Source organism: Bombina bombina, chromosome 4, assembly GCF_027579735.1.
Source record: "Bombina bombina isolate aBomBom1 chromosome 4, aBomBom1.pri, whole genome shotgun sequence".
NCBI lineage: Eukaryota > Metazoa > Chordata > Amphibia > Anura > Bombinatoridae > Bombina > Bombina bombina.
The window spans coordinates 758,992,815-759,016,199 of NC_069502.1; positions in this window are offsets into that span (position 1 = coordinate 758,992,815).

Genomic DNA, 23,385 nt, shown 5'->3' on the forward strand with positions numbered 1-23,385 from the left:
AATACCAATAGAACTAAGCAAAACTGATAGTAGACGTAAATTAGAAAGTTGTTTAAAATGTAATATTCTATCCAATTAATTTAAGTTTAATTCTGACTTCATTGTCCATTAAAACTATCAAGGGTGATACTGCTCCACATGTCTGAACTTAAAAGGACAGGTTCCCTTTCTGAGAGCCATGCTTGCACTCTCTATGATAAATGGGGGCATATGTGTGCAGCACATTCATATTACTGTGTGACCTTAATTTACATAACTGGAAAAAAAAAATCTAGTTTGTTAATACATTAAAGGGACACTGAACCCAAATGTTATCTTTCATGATTCAGATTGTTCTTCATTCTTTGCTATCTTTATTTTAAAAGCAAGAATGTAAGTTTAGAAGCCGGCCCATTTTTGGTTCACAACCTGCGTTGTCCTTGCTGATTGGTGGATAAATGCTGTCCAGGGTCTGAACCAAAAATTTGAATAATAAGTGGGGTATCGCTAAAGAATTGCTCTAGTCCACTTGAAAAGTATGCACAAACAGCACTGGGGCCCAGAGTGCTGTTTGTGCATACTTCTCAAGTGGACTAGCGCAGTTCTCTAGTGATACCTCACTTATTGTTCAAATTATCATTTTATGCACTAGCACCATTTACTCCTATATTTTCGATTGTCATTTACTCTGTATGGCAGTTAATATAAGAGGATAAAGGGAAAATCCCACGTAGTGCCATTGTTCTTGTGTTGTAATATCTGAACCAAAAATTGGCTGGCTCCTTAGCTTAGATGCCTTCTTTTTCAAATAAAGATACCAAGAGAACAAAGAAAAGATGATAATAGAAGTAAATTAGAAAGTTGCTTAAAATTGCATGCTCTATCTGAATCGTGAAATACAAAATTTGGCTTTAGTGTCCCTTTAAGATTGATGAAATTTATTTGTTTTTATTATATGAAAGGTGACATAGCTTTAACACATTTGTTTCTTATACAGACAACATAACTTTGAGATGCTAGATATCTTGTAAACTCCATAAAATCAATAACTAAGCCGCAAATAATACAAAGCACTAACGGCTAGATTTAGAGTTGGGCGGTAGCCGTGAAAACCAGCGTTAGAGGCTCCTAACGCTGGTTTTTACCGCCCTCTGGTATTTGGAGTCAGTCAGGAAAGGGTCTAACGCTCACTTTACAGCCGCGACTTTTCCATACCGCAGATCCCCCTACGCCATTTGCGTATCCTATCTTTTCAATGGGATCTTCCTAACGCCAGTATTTAGAGTCGTGGCTGAAGTGAGCGTTAGAAATCTAACGACAAAACTCCAGCCGCAGAAAAAAGTCAGTAGTTAAGAGCTTTCTGGGCTAACGCCGGTTTATAAAACTCTTAACTACTGTGCTCTAAAGTACATTAACACCTATAAAATACCTATGTACCCCTAAACCGAGGTCCCCCCACATCGCCGCCACTCTATTAAAAAATTTTAACCCCTAATCTGCCGACAGCACACCGCTGCCACCTACGTTATCCCTATGAACCCCTAATCTGCTGCCCCTAACACCGCCGACCCCTATATTATATTTATTAACCCCTAATATGCCGCCCCCAACGTCGCCTCTACCTACCTACACTTATTAACCCCTATTCTGCCGACCGGACCGCGCCGCTATTATAATAAAGTTATTAACCCCTAATCCGCCTCACTCCCGCCTCATATCCCTATAATAAAAGTATTAACCCCTAATCTGCCCTCCCTAACATCACCGACACCTAACTTCAAGTATTAACCCCTAATCTGCCGATCGGAGTTCACCGCTACTCTAATAAATTTTTTAACCCCTAAAGCTAATTCTAACCCTAACACCCCCCTAAATTAAATATAATTTTATTCTAACAAAATAAATTAACTCTTATTAAATAAATTATTCCTATTTAAATCTAAATACTTACCTGTAAAATAAACCCTAATATAGCTACAATATAAATTATAATTATATTGTAGCTATTTTAGGATTAATATTTATTTTACAGGCAACTTTGTATTTATTTTAACCAGGTACAATAGCTATTAAATAGTTAATAACTATTTAATAGTTACCTAGTTAAAATAATTACAAAATTACCTGTAAAATAAATCCTAACCTAAGTTACAATTAAACTAACACTACACTATCAATAAATAAATTAAATAAACTACCTACAATTATCTACAATTAAACCTAACTCTACACTATCAATAAATTAATTAAATACAATACCTACAAATAAATACAATTAAATAAACTAACTAAAATACAAAAAATAAAAAAGAACTAAGTTACAAAAAATAAAAAAATATTTACAAACATTAGAAAAATATTACAACAATTTTAAACTAATTACACCTACTCTAAGCCCCCTAATAAAATAACAAAGACCCCCAAAATAAAAAAATGCCCTACCCTATTCTAAAATTAAAATAGAAAAGCTCTTTTACCTTACCAGCCCTGAAAAGGGCCCTTTGCGGGGCATGCCCCAAAGAATTCAGCTCTTTTGCCTGTAAAAAAAAAACATACAATACCCCCCCAACATTACAACCCACCACCCACAAACCCCTAATCTAACCCAAACCCCCCTTAAATAAACCTAACACTAAGCCCCTGAAGATCTCCCTACCTTGTCTTCACCATGCCAGGTTCACGGATCGGTCCAGAAGAGGGTCCGAAGTCTTGATCCAAGCCCAAGCGGGGGGCTGAAGAGTGACGTCCATCCTCGGGCTGAAGTCTGGATCCAAGCGGCGGCTGAAGAAATCCATCATCGGGCTGAAGTCTTGATCCAAGCGGGTGCTGAAGAAGTCCATCAACGGGATGAAGTCTTCTATGAAGCAGCATCTTCAATCTTCTTTCTTCCGGAGCCATCATCTTCCAGCCGACGTGGAACATCCTCTTCTACCGACGCCTACTCGCCGAATGACGGTTCCTTTAAATGACGTCATCCAAGATGGCATCCGTCGAATTCCGATTGGCTGATAGGATTCTATCAGCCAATTGGAATTAAGGTAGGAAAATTCTGATGTTTGTAAATATTTTTTTATTTTTTGCAACTTAGTTCTTTTTTATTTTTTGTACTTTAGTTAGTTTATTTAATTGTATTTATTTGTATGTATTGTATTTAATTAATTTATTGATAGTGTAGTGTTAGGTTTAATTGTAGATAATTGTAGGTAGTTTATTTAATTTATTTATTGATAGTGTAGTGTTAGGTTTAATTGTAACTTAGGTTAGGATTTATTTTACAGGTAATTTTTTATTATTTTAACTAGGTAACTATTAAATAGTTATTAACTATTTAATAGCTATTGTACCTGGTTAAAATAAATACAAAGTTGCCTGTAAAATAAATATTAATCCTAAAATAGCTACAATATAATTATAATTTATATTGTAGCTATATTAGGGTTTATTTTACAGGTAAGTATTTAGCTTTAAATAGGAATAAGTTATTTAATAAGAGTTAATTTATTTCGTTAGAATAAAATTATATTTAACTTAGGGGGGTGTTAGGGTTAGGGTTAGAATTAGCTTTAGGGGTTAAAAAATGTATTAGAGTAGCGGTGAGCTCCGATCGGCAGATTAGGGGTTAATACTTGAAGTTAGGTGTCGGCGATGTTAGGGAGGGCAGATTAGGGGTTAATACTATTTATTATAGGGTTATTGAGGCGGGAGTGAGGCGGATTAGGGGTTAATAACTTTATTATAATAGCGGCACGGTCCGGTCGGCAGATTAGGGGTTAATAAGTGTAGGTAGGTAGCGGCGACATTGGGGGCGGCATATTAGGGGTTAATAAATATAATATAGGGTCAACGGTGCTAGGGGCAGCAGATTAGGGGTTCATAGGGATAACGTAGGTGGCAGCGGTGTGCGGTCGGCAGATTAGGGGTTAATAATAAAGTGCAGGGGTCAGCGATAGCGGGGGCGGCAGATTAGGGGTTAATAAGTGTAAGGTTAGGGGTGTTTAGACTCGGGGTACATGTTAGGGTGTTAGGTGCAGACTTAGGAAGTGTTTCCCCATAGGAAACAATGTACAGTAGGGAAAAAAAATATTTAGTCAGCCACCAATTGTGCAAGTTCTCCCACTTAAGAAGATGAGAGAGGCCTGTAATTTTCATCATAGGTATACCTCAACTATGAGAGACAAAATGTGGAAACAAATCCAGACAATCACATTGTCTGATTTGGAAAGAATTTATTTGCAAATTATGGTGGCAAATAAGTATTTGGTCACCTACAAACAAGCAAGATTTCTGGCTCTCACATACCTGTATCTTCTTCTTTAAGAGGCTCCTCTGTCCTCCACTCATTTCCTGTATTAATGGCACCTGTTTGAACTTGTTATTAGTATAAAAGACACCTGTCCACAACCTCAAACAGTCACACTCCAAACTCCACTATGGTGAAGACCAAAGAGCTGTCGTAGGACACCAGAAACAAAATTGTAGACCTGCACCAGGCTGGGAAGACTGAATCTGCAATAGGCAAGCAGCTTGGTGTGAAGAAATCAACTGTGGTAGCAATAATTAGAAAATGGAAGACATACAAACCACTGATAATCTCCCTCGATCTGGGGCTTCACGCAAGAGCTCACAATATGGGGTCAAAATGATCACATGAACGGTGAGCAAACATCCCAGAACCACACGGGGGGCCTAGTGAATGATCTGCAGAGAGCTGGACCAACGTAACAGAGGCTACCATCAGAGATACCATTTGAAGTATGCTAGAGAGCATTTGGATGATCCAGAAGCAGATTGGGAGAATGTCATATGGTCAAATGAAACCAAAGTAGAACTGTTTGGTAGAAACACAACTTGTCGTGTTTGGAGGAGAGAGAACACCATACCTACTGTGAAGCATGGGGGTGGCAACATCATGCTTTGGGGCTGTTTCTCTGCAAAGGGAACAGGACTACTGATCCGTGTACATGAAAGAATGAATGGGGCCATGTATCGTGAGATTTTGAGTGCAAACCTCCTTCCATTAGCAAGGGCATTGAAGATGAAATGTGGCTGGGTCTTTCAGCATGACAATGATCCCAAACACACCGCCTGGGCAACGAAGGAGTGGCTTCATAAGAAGCATTTCAAGGTCCTGGAGTGGCCTAGCCAGTCTCCAGATCTCAACCCCATAGAAAACCTTTGGAGGGAGTTGAAAGTCTGTGTTGCCCAGCGACAGCCCCAAAACATCACTGCTTTAGAGGAGATCTGTATGCAGGAATGGGTCAACATACCAGCAGCAGTGTGTGACAACCTTGTGAAGACTTACAGAAAATGTTTGACCTCTGTCATTGCCAACAAAGGATATATAACAAAGTATTGAGATGAACTTTTGATATTGACCAAATACTTATTTTCCACCATAATTTACAAATAAATTCTTTCCAATTCAGACAATGTGATTGTCTGGATTTGTTTCCACATTTTGTCTCTCATAGTTGAGGTATACCTATGATGAAAATTACAGGCCTCTCTCATCTTCTTAAGTGTGAGATCTTGCACAATTGGTGGCTGACTAAATACTTTTTTTCCCCACTGTAGCTGCGTTAGGAGCTGAACGCTGCTTTTTTGCAGGTGTTAGGTTTTTTTTCAGCTTAAACAGCCCCATTGTTTCCTATGGGGGAATCGTGCACGAGCACGTTTTTGAAGCTGGCCGCGTTCGTAAGCAACGCTGGTATTTAGAGTTGCAGTGGCGGTAAATATGCTCTACGCTCCCTTTTTGGAGCCTAACGCAGCCATTCTGTGAACTCTAAATACCAGCGGTATTTAAAAGGTGCGGGGGGGAAAAAAGCATGCGTAGCTAACGCACCCCTTTGGCCGCAGAACTCTAAATCTAGCCGTAAGCATGTTAATTTACCCCCTGATGCTGTTTCTTATTACCCTGTGATTATATATGTTATACAAAAAATATGAATATGATGCAATGAGTCTTTATTTATGTAATAAAAATATATCTGGATTACTCACAGATTCCACACCTGTAAGGCAAATAAATATTACCACAAAAGCCACAAAGTCATTTTTATACTTTTTTTTTAAAATTCTTTTTATTACTGCAGTATGAAAATAAAAAGGCTAAGCCAAGATGATATGTGGATTTTAATTGTATTATAATTCATCCTCTTAATCACAATTTTAATGAGTTTGCAATTTGGTGGAACGTTAATCCTCAGTTATGAAAAAAAAAAACGTAATATGCTTTTGAAATTGTTCCAGATTTTTTTTTTTTTTTTAAATATTTTTTTTATTGAGGAATAAAGAAAATAATACATTACAAACGAGTTGCAATGCAGATATTTCAAATAATAGATACATAACCTGTATTACTGAACAGTATGGAAGTGGTCAGCTCAATAAAACCATATATAAAGAAATGTTTGACCTTCATTTAAACGCAACATTGAAACCTCATTTTTTTTTTCTTTTCCCCCCCATTATAGTATAAAACTGAGTCATATATACCCCTTTATACTAGGGAGTAACACATAATAAAGGTATTTTCCCCACTGAATATATAATATGTTATTTCTTAACTCTTAGAGGGGAAACAAAACAAATAAAAGAGGAGAATATAGGGGTAATGTTCTAAAAGGGTCCGGAATATAACCTGATATGGAGGAGGTAAATATTTAACTATATGACGGAGGTATCTCAAGTACTAGAACCAAATCATAGATCTTACAGTGGGATGGGGGTTCCTAGATAACCAAACTGAACGCTGCAGTTTAATGCTGACAGCTTATCTGTAGGGAGGGAAGAACAAAATATAGGTCTTCCAGAGAGGAAGTAGTGATATGCTTACATTTTAAACTTATAGACCATAGATTATCCAAAGGGTAGGGCAGGTGTAAACTCATAAGAAAAATAAATAGCACAATGTAAACTAGTTTTCATCAAGTACGGGTAGCAAAGCACATAAAAATCAATTAATGTGCCTAGACCTTAACAATAGACGTAGTAATACAATCAGTGGATATTTACATTAAACTGAGAGTCATATATTCATATTAGAGACTTAGCAATAAAAAAAAAGCTTGCTGTTAGAACCTTGCATGTATATTGTACCGGAGCTCAGTAAACTATGTCGTCCGAGCCGCTTGCTGTCAGCAAATTAGCCTACACCCGATTTGCATAGGCAAGGCAAGTAAAAAGGACAGATCCTCTCCCTGTATAGCAGGCAAGGGTTTTGTAGGATTTCAGGCCAAGTGTCATACCGCACAACTCTGGGGTCGGCCAGGATCCGGGAAACCCAAATCATAAAGAAGTCTGGAGACAGAGGTAAGTGGAGTAACGATTTGTGTGAGGTCTTTCTGGGCAGAGCTGGAAAACTTATGTGACCTGGGTTCTCTGATCTCTCCTTGTGTGCAATAAGGATCAGCACAAAGCTAATCACATCAGCTTGGTGACAAGCGGACCCTTGGATGGGCACCGTAGCCCCCAACAACTTATACCGGGCTTTGGGCAGCTCCACCCCTGCTGACCCTTCCTCCAGATTGATTTCACTTCTCAAGGTAACGGGTATCCCTGGCGGATTGTCCCTAGTGCTTTCACTCAACTGTAGTAGATCGGTAGGGATATTGTGGTAGGCTGATGGTTGTGACAACACTTGTGTCTCCGACATTAGGCTTAACTCTCGAGATATCTCTGCTGGCGGGGCTTCCGACTTTCTGTGTGTACCATCTCTGTCATTCACATCGATGCCCAGTATGTTCACGTAGCAACTCGGAGCTTGTTCTTTCAAAGAAGGGATAAGTACATTACTCCATTCAGTACTTAAGCTCTGTTCTAAGTGTTCAAAGCAAGATTCCAAAGCATTTACTAACAGCTCTAAGATGGCCACACCACTCAGTTACGGACAAAATATAACTGTAAATTGGCAGTATAACTTCGATGTAGTAAAGTTTCTCCTTTATAGTTATGGTTGATGCAGCACTGTTCACTGCTAATAACCCAGAATCCAATGAATCCTGGGGGGGATTGTGCGGCAGCCCAAGTGGCTTAGATAAGCAGACTCACAGTACAGGTTCTCTGTCACGCGGTCAGCACCTCCACCGCTTAGCTGAGGAACATAGGAAAGTCCACCTTCGTGATATGTACCCACAAACTCTTCTGAGGTTTCTCAGAGCACCTCACCAATAATCTCTGTTATATCAACACAGTTTTTATATAGGAAATAACCCACAAAAGTCCAGAAAGAGCCAGGAGCTTCACACAAACATGACCTTCCGCAACAGCTGCAGGCTCCGCCCCCTTGTTCCAGATTTTTATTATACCTTGGATTTTCATACACAGAGATGGAAATGTCTATTTAGAAACCATATTACAGACGCATTTGGTAATGATGAATGTTCAAAACCATCTGTGTTATGAAGCTATAGAAAATACTGTAACTCTGTCCTATTAGACATAAGCCAATTATACTATTTAGAGGTGTCAAAACTAAATTGTTTCTACTTAGCTGCACATTTAAGAACTGTAGCATATAGTCTTTGCTCTAATGATTTACAAAATAACCTAATAGAAATACTATCTTTATTTTAGCTTAAAATAATTGGGAATATTTTGAATATAGTGTACCCATTTATAAAGCTGCATAAGCAGATTTGGGGATGTTTTGATGCAGGCTTACTCATGTGACCATTGCTTCTTAAAGGGACAGTCAAGTCCAAAACAAACTTTCAGGATTCAAATAGGGCATGCAATTTTAAACAACTTTCCAATTGTATCCTTAAGTTTGCTTTGTTTTCTTGGCATTCTTAATTGAAAGCTAAACCTAGGAGGTTCATATGCTAATTTCTTAGACCTTGAAGGTCGCCTCTAATCTAAATGCATTGACAGTTTTTCACCACTTGAGGGAGTTAGTTCATGTGTTTCATATAGATAACATTAAGCTCATGCACGTGAAGTTACCTAGGAGTGAGCACTGATTGGCTAAAATGCAAGTCTGTCAAAAGAACTTAAATAAGGGGGCAGTCTGCTGAGGCTTAGATACAAGGTAATCACAGAGGCAAAAAGTATATTATTATTACTGTGTTGGCTATGCAAAACTGGGGAACAGGTAATAAAGGGATTATCTATCTTTTTAAACAACAACAATACTGGTGTTGACTGTCCCTTTATTGTGACCGCAACCTAAGCACTTGCAGATGTCAGACAACACGCACTCATTCGTCTGGGATGACTGATAAGCCCTGCTCTCGCACAATTGGAGGGGGTGAGGTTGCACAAGCAATTACTTGTGCAATTTTAAAGGGATAATACATTTAAATGTTCACGATTCAGATAGAGCATGTAGTTTTAAGAGACTGTTCAATTTATATCCATTATCAAAATGTGTACAGTATTTTATATGTGCACTTTCTAATGCACAAGCTTCTACTGAGCATGTGCAAGAGTTTATGGAGCATATGTATACAAATCTGTGATTGTCTGAGAGCTGTCACATGATAAAGGGTCTGGAAATGTAAGTACATTGAATATTGTCAAAAAAATAATCTACTGCTTATTTAAAATTCAGAATTGCATTTTCTATTTATTATGAACTTGTTGATTATGCAACTTTACTAAATTTAATGATCATTTAAATTCCAGCAGCCAATGCTGTAATTGAAACCCAAAGGCATTAGGACATGTTCTCTTTCTGAGACCATTGCCCTCACGCACTATAATAATTGGGGCCATAGAGTTATGCATTTGTGAAATAAAGTGCAATTTTACCCATAATTGCTGAGGTCCTTTCATAAAGATGTGAGATGTCAACAAGTCCAGCGGAGCATTTAAACTTTTTTTTTTTTTTTTATATATTGACAGTCTACTCTAGAATTGTTATTGTTTAAAAAGATAGATAATTCCCCAGTTTTGCATAACCAACACATTATATTAATATACCTTTGACCTCTGTGATTACCTTGTATCTATGCCTCTTCAGACTACCCCCTTATTCCAGTGATTTTGACAGACTTGCATTTAAGTTAATCAGTGCTGGCTCATATATAACTCCACGGAAGTGAGCACAATGCTATCTATATGGCACACATGGAAAATGTGTTGGAACCATCTGAATCATGAAAGTTTAATTTTGACTAGACTGTCCCTTTAATATATTTTCTTCATTGTTTTAAATAAAATCTAATTCGGAGAACTAAGATTAAATTGTTTCCAATTTTTATTTATTTATATATATATATATATATATATATATATATATATATATATATATATATATATATATATATATATATATATTACACAGGCAAAACATGTGATTAGTCTGAAGGACACATACATACATATACATATTTAGATATGTGTATGTACAGTATGTACCTCTATTTCTTTCATGTAATTAGCAAGAGTCCATGAGCTAGTGACGTATGGGATATACATTCCTACCAGGAGGGGCAAAGTTTCCCAAACCTCAAAATGCCTATAAATACACCCCTCACCACACCCACAAATCAGTTTTACAAACTTTGCCTCCTTTGGAGGTGGTGAAGTAAGTTTGTGCTAGATTCTACGTTGATATGCGCTCCGCAGCAGGTTGGAGCCCGGTTTTCCTCTCAGCGTGCAGTGAATGTCAGAGGGATGTGAAGAGAGTATTGCCTGTTTGAATTCAATGATCTCCTTCTACGGGGTCTATTTCATAGGTTCTCTGTTATCGGTCGTAGAGATTCATCTCTTACCTCCCTTTTCAGATCGACGATATACTCTTATATATATACCATTACCTCTGCTGATTTTCGTTTCAGTACTGGTTTGGCTTTCTACAAACATGTAGATGAGTGTCCTGGGGTAAGTAAGTCTTATTTTCTGTGACACTCTAAAGCTATGGTTGGGCACTTTTTTAAAGTTCTAAATATATGTATTCAAACATTTATTTGCCTTGACTCAGAATGTTCAACATTCCTTTTTTTCAGACAGTCAGTTTCATATTTGGGATAATGCATTTGAATCAATCATTTTTCTTACCTTAAAAATTTGACTTTTTCCCTGTGGGCTGTTAGGCTCGCGGGGGCTGAAAATGCTTCATTTTATTGCGTCATTCTTGGCGCTGACTTTTTTGGCGCAAAAAATCTTTTCTGTTTCCGGCGTCATACGTGTCGCCGGAAGTTGCGTCATTTTTTGACGTTCTTTTGCGCCAAAAATGTTGGCGTTCCGGATGTGGCGTCATTTTTGGCGCCAAAAGCATTTAGGCGCCAAATAATGTGGGCGTCTTTTTTGGCGCTAAAAAAATATGGGCGTCGCTTTTGTCTCCACATTATTTAAGTCTCATTTTTCATTGCTTCTGGTTGCTAGAAGCTTGTTCTTTGGCATTTTTTCCCATTCCTGAAACTGTCATTTAAGGAATTTGATCAATTTTGCTTTATATGTTGTTTTTTCTCTTACATATTGCAAGATGTCTCACGTTGCATCTGAGTCAGAAGATACTTCAGGAAAATCGCTGTCTGGTGCTGGAACTACCAAAACTAAGTGTATCTGCTGTAAACTTTTGGTAGCTGTTCCTCCAGCTGTTGTTTGTATTGAATGTCATGACAAACTTGTTAATGCAGATAATATTTCCTTTAGTAAAGTACCATTACCTGTTGCAGTTCCAACAACATCTAATGTTCAGAGTGTTCCTGATAACATAAGAGATTTTGTTTCTGAATCCATTAAGAAGGCTATGTCTTTTATTCCTCCTTCTAGTAAACACAAAAAATCTTTTAAAACTTCTCTTTATCCAGATGAATTTTTAAATGAACATCATCATTCTGATTCTAATGATTCTTCTGGTTCAGAGGATTCTGTCTCAGAGGTTGATGCTGATAAATCTTCATATTTATTTAAAATGGAATTTATTCGTTCTTTACTTAAAGAAGTTTTAATTGCTTTAGAAATTGAGGATTCTGGTCCTCTTGATACTAAATCTAAACGTTTAGACAAGGTCTTTAAATCTCCTGTGGTTATTCCAGAAGTTTTTCCTGTTCCTGGTGCTATTTCTGAAGTAATTTCCAGAGAATGGAATAATTTGGGTAATTCATTTACTCCTTCTAAACGTTTTAAGCAATTATATCCTGTGCCGTCCGACAGATTAGAGTTTTGGGACAAAATCCCTAAAGTTGATGGGGCTATTTCTACCCTTGCTAAACGTACTACTATTCCTACGGCAGATGGTACTTCCTTTAAGGATCCTTTAGATAGGAAAATTGAATCCTTTCTAAGAAAAGCTTATCTGTGTTCAGGTAATCTTCTTAGACCTGCTATATCATTGGCTGATGTTGCTGCAGCTTCAACTTTTTGGTTGGAAACTTTAGCGCAACAAGTAACAGATCATGATTATCATAACATTATTATTCTTCTTCAACATGCTAATAATTTTATCTGTGATGCCATTTTTGATATTATCAGAGTTGATGTCAGGTTTATGTCTCTAGCTATTTTAGCTAGAAGAGCTTTATGGCTTAAAACTTGGAATGCTGATATGTCTTCTAAATCGACTCTGCTTTCCCTTTCTTTCCAGGGTAATAAATTATTTGGTTCTCAGTTGGATTCTATTATCTCAACTGTTACTGGTGGGAAAGGAACTTTTTTACCACAGGATAAAAAATCTAAAGGTAAAAACAGGGCTAATAATCGTTTTCGTTCCTTTCGTTTCAACAAAGAACAAAAGCCTGATCCTTCATCCTCAGGAGCAGTTTCAGTTTGGAAACCCTCTCCAGTCTGGAATAAATCCAAGCCTTCTAGAAAAGCAAAGCCAGCTTCTAAGTCCACATCAGGGCCGGTGCAAGGATTTTTGGTTACACAGGCGAAGACACATTTTGCCGCCCCCCCCCCCCCAAAAAAAAAAAGGTTTTAGAAAAGCTAATTATACAACATGTTATTGCTAGACAGCATCTCACAGAGCCACACAACTGCACATCATTTCACACGTGTTACACCTATACACGTGTTACACCTATATAGTATGATTTAACTGTATGGACAGGCAGCACAACACTGCACAGCACCAAATGACTTGACAGATTGACACACTATGATGAACAACAGAACAACATGGGGTCTATACATAGCACATTTCTACAACAAGGTAGAAAACATGTCACAGTTTACAAGTGACAGCTACACAAATAGGAACATAATTACATACATTTTTACATAGCTGTACAATTTGGCACTGCTAGCAAGGCGAGTTACACAACTGCACAAAATGCCACTACACACCTTACACAGCTGTATAGCATGACCAGTGGTGGCTGGGGACATTTTGAGTTAGTGGGGCACCTAGACTCCTAACGGACTTAACTCTGAATGTGATATCTCACCCCATATCTATAATATGGACTACACAAAAAATAAACACATACCATTGTACATGTGCACACACTAACACTCACATAGGCACAAACATACACAAGAACATGAACACACATTATCACACGCAGTCACAAAAAGAGACACACTCAGATTCTTACTATCACACAGACATACTCATGCACACAACCATACATGCTCACACACAGACATGGTCACACACGCATGTGCAGGTGATTTGGCCATATGTAGTACACTAGCTTTCAGTGGTGTTTTAAAGAATTATTGAATCTTTTACAATAAGGAAGTTGGTTTCTTATTCAAGTTATTTTTTTAGCAAAAGGGGCCTAGCAAAGAAAATGCATGTCCCTCTTTGATGTTTAATGTACTTTTAAGAAATCCAGTTCCATAAGGGTGGATAATAGCCATCTCCTAATAAGTCTGTGACACTGGGAGATATACATGGGGCTGTAACTTTGAAAGCATAGTGTTTTGAAAAACTTGGAAATAAACTGAGGGAGAATTCCTTACACTGCACTAAACACAAGTTACGTTCTGCATGCAATCTATAAAATGCAGTCAGTGACTGCATAATGCAAACATATCCTTTATTTATAAAATGGAAAGACCCTCATTGTACCTGTATGTATCAGATTTCCAAATAAAGGCTTTGTAGTACTATGAATTAATGGCAACTTTATATGGAAAGCAAGGGTTAAATAACAATAAACTGCTAATTTTTTTGTTTCTTTTCCCCTCTGTGAAGTGTTGATTGACAGCACAATAAGCAGGAAAAGTGGTGGGGACAGTAAAGGCATAACTAAAAGATAAGGCAGTAAAGCAGCAGCAGTCCTGGCCAATACCACAACCAGACTTGCTGCAATACTTTGAGGTCATGAAAAAAAATAAAAACGCTTCACTGATTTTGCTCCCTTACAATGAATGAAACACCAGGTTTTCCAGCTAGGCAAGTTTGCACAAGTGTTATCCAAATTCTAATCAGAAGCATTTCTGATTTAGTTGGGGTGACTATGATAACAAGGTGCCTGTCTCAAAACATTTTAGAACCGCTGCAGTGCTATGTTATATATTTGCTGCCAGTGCTCACCATTTTCCTACTGACTCTGAGAAATTAATATTAGCGTTAGCGGGCACATATACAATCTGCCCCCTGGTCACTCAGTCAGTCCTCTTCCATTCACGCTAGTAGGTACCTCCTACCTCTCCTGTACTTCACTCTCTATAAAGCCTGTCTGCCTTGCTGACTTGCGCCATCACACACTAAAGTTTTTTTTATATAAAAAAGGGCCCCACTCCCAATAAAAAAATTTTTTAGTTGAGTTTCTGGGCATATTGGTGAGCCTCCACTGAGCTGAGCATGCATGACATAGTAATAGGCACTGGCAGCGCGTTACAGAGATACAGCTGCACAGAAAGACCACCCAGCCCGGGCTGCTCGGCTACTGCTTGAACTAAGTAGTTATAGTTATAACCATTACCTCCATCCTCCCCTCCCCTCCTACCTTATCTTTCGTACCAGACCCGGTCTGACCGTCTGGGGTGGTCAGGCTTAGAGAGACAAAACTCTAACCGACTGTGTCACGCAGCAGCACCTCACATTATTCTGAATTGGATTTTCCCGCTAAAACAGACAGTGAGTGACTCACTCCACACTGTCTGTGCTGACGCTGTGCACATTGCAAAGATAGTAGGCAGGGCCAGGGTTATAGCGCGACTCGCAAGAAAGCCCCACAACAGCGCACGCTCACAGCTACATAACTGAGTTGGAAGCTGGAACTGGAAGTTAACTTTAATGCTAGAACTAGATTAATACTGCTGACTGCATTGGAAAATAAAATTCTATCATATGGTGCAAGGCAGATAAAACTCCTGCTCTAGGTTGGTGCTCCCCTGTGGAGGGCGCCGTAAGGCGACTGCCTATACTGCCTTACACAAGCGCCGGCCCTGGTCCACATGAAGGTGCGGCCCTCATTCCAGCTCAGCTGGTAGGGGGCAGATTACGTTTTTTCAAAGAAATTTGGATCAATTCTGTTCACAATCTTTGGATTCAGAACATTGTTTCAGAAGGGTACAGAATTGGTTTCAAGATAAGACCTCCTGCAAAGAGATTTTTTCTTTCCCGTGTCCCAGTAAACCCAGTGAAAGCTCAAGCATTTCTGAAATGTGTTTCAGATCTAGAGTTGGCTGGAGTAATTATGCCATTTCCAGTTCTGGAACAGGGGCTGGGGTTTTATTCGAATCTCTTCATTGTACCAAAGAAGGAGAATTCCTTCAGACCAGTTCTGGATCTAAAAATATTGAATCATTATGTAAGGATACCAACATTCAAAATGGTAACTGTAAGGACTATCTTGCCTTTTGTTCAGCAAGGGCATTATATGTCTACAATAGATTTACAGGATGCATATCTGCATATTCCGATTCATCCAGCTCACTATCAGTTCCTGAGATTCTCTTTCCTGGACAAGCATTACCAGTTTGTGGCTCTGCCGTTTGGCCTAGCTACAGCTCCAAGAATTTTTACAAAGGTTCTCGGTGCCCTTCTGTCTGTAATCAGAGAACAGGGTATTGTGGTATTTCCTTATTTGGACGATATCTTGGTACTTGCTCAGTCTTCACATTTAGCAGAATCTCATACGAATCGACTTGTGTTGTTTCTTCAAGATCATGGTTGGAGGATCAATTCACTAAAAAGTTCATTGATTCCTCAGACAAGGGTAACCTTTTTGGGTTTCCAGATAGATTCAGTGTCCATGACTCTGTCTTTGACAGACAAGAGACGTCTAAAATTGATTTCAGCTTGTCGAAACCTTCAGTCACAATCATTCCCTTCGGTAGCCTTATGCATGGAAATTCTAGGTCTTATGACTGCTGCATCGGACGCGATCCCCTTTGCTCGTTTTCACATGCGACCTCTTCAGCTCTGTATGCTGAACCAATAGTGCAGGGATTACACAAAGATATCTCAATTAATGTCTTTAAAACCGTTTGTACGACATTCTCTGACGTGGTGGACAGATCACCATCGTTTAATTCAGGGGGCTTCTTTTGTTCTTCCGACCTGGACTATAATCTCAACAGATGCAAGTCTTACAGGTTGGGGAGCTGTGTGTGGGTCTCTGACGGCACAAGGGGTTTGGGAATCTCAGGAGGTGAGATTACCGATCAATATTTTGGAACTCCGTGCAATTTTCAGAGCTCTTCAGTCTTGGCCTCTTCTGAAGAGAGAGTCGTTCATTTGTTTTCAGACAGACAATGTCACAACTGTGGCATACATCAATCATCAAGGAGGGACTCACAGTCCTCTGGCTATGAAAGAAGTATCTCGAATTCTGGTTTGGGCGGAATCCAGCTCCTGTCTAATCTCTGCGGTTCATATCCCAGGTATAGACAATTGGGAAGCGGATTATCTCAGTCGCCAAACGTTGCATCCGGGCGAATGGTCTCTTCACCCAGAGGTATTTCTTCAGACTGTTCAAATGTGGGAACTCCCAGAAATAGATCTGATGGCTTCTCATCTAAACAAGAAACTTCCCAGGTATCTGTCCAGATCCCGGGATCCTCAGGCGGAGGCAGTGGATGCATTATCACTTCCTTGGAAGTATCATCCTGCCTATATCTTTCCGCCTCTAGTTCTTCTTCCAAGAGTAATCTCCAAGATTCCGAAGGAATGCTCGTTTGTTCTGCTGGTAGCTCCAGCATGGCCTCACAGGTTTTGGTATGCGGATCTTGTCCGGATGGCCTCTTGCCAGCCGTGGACTCTTCCGTTAAGACCAGACCTTCTGTCGCAAGGTCCTTTCTTCCATTAGGATCTCAAATCCTTAAATTTAAAGGTATGGAGATTGAACGCTTGATTCTTGGTCAAAGAGGTTTCTCTGACTCTGTGATTAATACTATGTTACAGGCTCGTAAATCTGTATCTAGAGAGATATATTATAGAGTCTGGAAGACTTTTATTTCTTGGTGTCTTTCTCATCATTTTTCCTGGCATTCTTTTAGAATTCCGAGAATTTTACAGTTTCTTCAGGATGGTTTAGATAAAGGTTTGTCCGCAAGTTCCTTGAAAGGACAAATCTCTGCTCTTTCTGTTCTTTTTCACAGAAAGATTGCTAATCTTCCTGATATTCATTGTTTTGTACAAGCTTTGGTTCGTATAAAACCTGTCATTAAGTCTATTTCTCCTCCTTGGAGTTTGAATTTGGTTCTGGGGGCTCTTCAAGCTCCTCCTTTTGAACCCATGCATTCATTGGACATTAAATTACTTTCTTGGAAAGTTTTGTTCCTTTTGGCCATCTCTTCTGCCAGAAGAGTCTCTGAATTATCTGCTCTTTCTTGTGAGTCTCCTTTTCTGATTTTTCATCAGGATAAGGCGGTGTTGCGAACTTCTTTTGAATTTTTACCTAAGGTTGTGAATTCCAAAAACATTAGTAGAGAAATTGTGGTTCCTTCATTATGTCCTAATCCTAAGAATTCTAAGGAGAAATCGTTGCATTCTTTGGATGTTGTTAGAGCTTTGAAATATTATGTTGAAGCTACTAAGTCTTTCCGAAAGACTTCTAGTCTATTTGTCATCTTTTCCGGTTCTAGAAAAGGTCAGAAAGCTTCTGCCATTTCTTTGGCATCTTGGTTGAAATCCTTAATTCACCATGCTTATGTTGAGTCGGGTAAAACTCCGCCTCAAAGGATTACAGCTCATTCTACTAGGTCAGTTTCAACTTCCTGGGCGTTTAGGAATGAGGCTTCGGTTGATCAGATTTGCAAAGCAGCAACTTGGTCCTCTTTGCATACTTTTACTAAATTCTACCATTTTGATGTGTTTTCTTCTTCTGAAGCAGTTTTTGGTAGAAAAGTACTTCAGGCAGCGGTTTCAGTTTGAATCTTCTGCTTATGTTTTCATTAAACTTTATTTTGGGTGTGGATTATTTTCAGCAGGAATTGGCTGTCTTTATTTTATCCCTCCCTCTCTAGTGACTCTTGCGTGGAAAGATCCACATCTTGGGTAGTCATTATCCCATACGTCACTAGCTCATGGACTCTTGCTAATTACATGAAAGAAAACATAATTTATGTAAGAACTTACCTGATAAATTCATTTCTTTCATATTAGCAAGAGTCCATGAGGCCCACCCTTTTTGTGGTGGTTATGATTTTTTGTATAAAGCACAACTATTCCAATTCCTTATTTTATATGCTTTCGCACTTTTTTTATCACCCCACTTCTTGGCTATTCGTTAAACTGATTTGTGGGTGTGGTGAGGGGTGTATTTATAGGCATTTTGAGGTTTGGGAAACTTTGCCCCTCCTGGTAGGAATGTATATCCCATACGTCACTAGCTCATGGACTCTTGCTAATATGAAAGAAATGAATTTATCAGGTAAGTTCTTAAATAAATTATGTTTTTAAAGCCCTTTACAGCATTTTTTTATAACACATGGAGCTCATATACATTATGCAAATGAAGATGTCTAATATTTATAGTGCACTTTGGATTATAAAATATTGAAGGCAACATAATTCTTAAATATTCATTGAATATGTGTGCGCTTTTAATTTTTTCAAACTTTTTCAAAATTCGTCATACTAATAACAAAGATCATTTTGTCCTATTACTCTTAAGAGTTAACCATAAATGTGAGTCCATTAATAGCATTTTGCAAACCATAATTTATTAAAAGGCTCAATGTTACTCAAAACAATCTTTGGTTGTTGTAATTAAGTGCAAAATAAAATCCCACCTTTTGCACACTGGAGGGCCACGCTAACCCAGTCCTCTTTTTCACAGAGTCTGAATGTGCTAACAGGTGGATTAGCATGGAGGCTCCCAGGGCCTTCACTAAAGGAGAAGGTCCGTAAAGGGACACTAAACCCAAAATGTTTATTTCATGATTCAGAAAGAGAATACAAATTTAAACAACAATCCAATTTACTTCTATTATTTATTTTGCTTCATTTTTTAGATATCCTTAGTTGAAGAAAAAGCAATGCACATGGGTGAGCCAATCACATGAGACTTCTAAGTGCAGCAACCAATCAGCAGCTACTGAGCCTATCTAGATATGCTTTTCAGCAAAGAATATCAAGAGAATAAAACACATTAGATAATAGAAGTAAATTAGAAAGTTGTTTAAAATTGCATGCTCTTTCTATATCATGAAAGAAAAAAAAAAATGGGTTTCATGTCCCTTTAAGTGTAGGACCTTGTAGCCGGCTGCGCTAATTCTTTCAAGAACAGGAACGACTTAGGCTCACTCTCCAGAGCACAAATGGTAAGTATTAAGCTACAGGTGAGCTTTTTAACCTGTAGCTTTTAAATATTTACATTAGTTTATCAAAAACAAAAGTAAATGTTTAACGGATAAGTATTAGTTTTGTTTTACACTAAACGAAGGCCAAGTAGTGCAGCCAATGAATATTCCGGGAAAAGAATTTCCCGGAATATTCTTATTGAAATATATGACACAAATTGTTCATGGCTACACATCTCTATTATTTATATAAATATGTTTTTTATCAGATACTGTATATATGAGTGTAACACTTTATTTTAATGTATTTATGTAGTGTTTGGTGCACATATTTTTTAACTTGTACACTAGGGGCTGATATATCAAGCTCCGAATGGAGCTTGATGCCCGTTTCCGGACGAGCCTTCAGGCTCTCTATATATATTTATTTATATCTACAACAAAATGTACAATGAAATAAATTTCCCCTTTATATACCACGCAGGATCAGGTGTAACATAACAAGATACAAAACAAAAGAGAATTTCTCCTTAATACAAAAAAAAAAAAAAAAATACCCATATATGACATGTTCGTACAGAACGTTGGAGTTTTTTAATTTTGAATAAGCATCACACCATTCACACTATTACACACTCCTAGCAAAACAAAACAAAACACACACACACACACAAAAAATTCTCTTCATTTTCTCTCTTTTCTTCATTCTCTTACTTCCTTCCGCTCTCTCTTCCCCTTCCTTCTTCCTCTCTCTTCCTTTTCTTCCCTTCCCCTCTACCTTTTTCTCTCTTTTTCTAACTGCCTGTTTCCCCATTCCTTTGTTTTCCTTATCCCTCTCTATAATTGGTTATCCAAGAATATGGGAAAAGATCCAGAGCCACTAGGTCCATAAAAGAATTTGAGGACAAAAAAGGGGTCAGGATACATTTTTGTATTGCTAAGGGGTATGATTTAATAATTGGTAGCCAGCTGGATAAGAAAGATTTTATTCGCTTTTCCGAAGTAGCTTGCAAATGAAATGATTCATATATAATTTGGATTTGAATCTCATTCAAAATTCGTGATAATCCAGAAGTCGAATTAGATTTCCAATTTTTAACAATTTGATATCTGACAGCTAAAATTATGGTATTTAGAATATTTACCTGAAAGCCCCTATTACTAGAGGCATCCAACCAGAATATCTCATTCAGTGATAACAAGATAGCTGTCTTATAATGTAAATTAAACCAATATTCTATCTTACGCCAAAGTTGCAAAATTTTTGGGCAATACCAAAACATATGAAGAGTATCCGCTTTGGGCATCTTACAGCGGGGACAGGCCCCGTTGTTAATAGGATATAATTTAGCTAATTTTATTGGGGATAGGTAGTAATTGTTAATGAGTTTTAAATGGGATTCTCTCCAGCTCCTGGGAATTTCACATTTCTTCAGATTCACCATACTTTGTTTAATTTCTCCAGGATCTATTAAAGGGAAGGTGGGAATCCAAGTTAAGGTCAATTTATCCAAGAAAATTAAGGTTTGTTTAGAGAGCATAATATTGTACATGAGAGAAATAGAGGAGTTGCCCGTCGTAAATTTTTGAATACATAAATTGATATCAAAACACGCACTTATTCTACTCATATCCCAATTTCGAGTATTAATATAATGCCACACTTGTAGATAGGCAAAAAAATTGGATCTAGCTAGCTGGAAATGTTGTGACAGAGTTTCAAAAGATAATATTTGCCCATTTTGTGGGAGAATGTGACAGATATATTTAAGATCTTTTTCGGCCCATTCTCTAAACACTATTTGATTGAGACCTGGAGAGAATTGTGGATTTCCAATAATCGGCAAGAATCCAGAAAATGTAAAATCTATTTCCAAAATTGTACAGCATTTCTGCCAAGCCGCCACAACATTTCTAATAGAAATTAAAGAAGATAGATTGTCTGGTAGTAATTGTAAAGGGCAATGTTATATTGCTTTCAGAATGAAAGGAGAAACCATGTGAGTCTTCATCTCTAAAGATGAGACTAACTCAGTTTCTACAACCCAGTCTACTGCCATTTTAATTAAACAAGCCCAGTTATATCATTTAAAATTGGGAAAGGCAAGGCCTGCAGCCTCAAATCTTTGCATTAGTCTATCCAAAGAGATACGCGGTTTCCTGTTGTCCCAGATAAATTTGGAATAGGAATAAAGTTTTCGTAAGTCCTTGCTGAGAATGAACAGCGGGAGATTCTGAAGGGGATAAAGTAATCGGGGAAAAATAATTGTTTTAATTAAATTGATACGAGCAGTAATAGATAATCGAAATGAAATCCATAATTCCAAATCAATTTTAATCTTCTGAAAGAGAGGCAAAAAATTAAGCCCATACCAATTTTTCGGATTTTTATGTAATACTATGCCTAGGTAGGCTCTTGAAAACTAGTTCTGGATTTATTAACCCACATAAGCTCGCTTTTGTTAAAATTAATTTTATATCCAGCAAAAGAACTAAACTCCTCTAGGCATTGTAATGTTGTAGGAGTTGAATAGGATGAATTCTTCAAAAATAATAGTAAATCATCTGCATAAAGAAGAATCCTTAGAGAATATGAACCCATACTGATTCCTTTTAATACATTTCTTAGGCGGATGGCCAAAGGTTCCAAAGCTAAATTAAATAAAAGGGGTGACAAGGGACACCCCTGTCTTGTTCCCCGCCCCCGCCCCTGTCTTGTTCCCTAATTTTTGGGGAGAGAAGGCCATTAACAATAAGAAACGAGATTGGATTTGTATAGATTTTATGAATGAACTGAATAAATTAATTCTTAAAACCAAAGTTCTCTAAAACTTTGAACAAATGGCCCCATTAAATAGCATCAAATGCCTTTTCGGCGTCTAAAGAAAGAATGGCAAGATCATCTACAAGATTCTTTTTGTTCTTTTGTTTTAAATACCAGAAATAGTCAAGGAAAGTCACTATTTTACGAATATTCTTTGAAGAAGTCCTGGACTTCATAAAACCAGTCTGGTCTGGATGAATAAGATTACCCAAGGATGAAGAAAGCCTATCCGCTAAAATGGCCATTATAATTTTGTAATCTGTATTAAGAACAGATATTGGCCTATAGGAGGCCGGTTCTTCAGGATTTTTACCTTTCTTGAGGATTAAAGTAATATTGGCAGCAGAAAAATAAGAAGAAATGGGGCTGAGAGAAAATAATTATTAATCAATTTTTCAAGTGTTGGGATAATTTCCGGAGCCAATATTCTATAAAATTCTGCGGGAAGGCAATCCGGACCAGAAGCCTTATTTAACCGCATCTTAGCTATCATTTTAACAATTTCTTCAACCGAGATTGGAGCATTAAGTAATGTTAGCTCGTCCACTTGAATTTGGGGAAGCTTTATTTTAGACCAAAATCTATCTTGATTATATAAGTTGATATCCTGACTAGAATATAGCTTCTGATAGTAAGAAAGGAGCACTCTATTAATATCCCTTGTATCAGTATAACGAGTATCATTTTCTTTCATAACAGGAATGCAATTCTTCTTCTTTCTGTTATTTATTAATTTAGCTAAATATTTAGCTGAACCACCATGAAGGCCTCTAAAACGTACATTTATTTTGGCTACTTCGTCTTGGGATCTCTGTTCTAGAAATACGTCTCTCTCTCTTTTCTCGAATCAAGATACTTATTCCAACTCACCAAGGACCGGTCCTCATGGAATCTTCTATAAGCGTTTGTAACTTGGTTAGATAACTGAATTTCTTGAATCCTAGACTTCTTTTTCCTACTTATTAAATAAGTCTTAATTTCTCCTCTTAGGA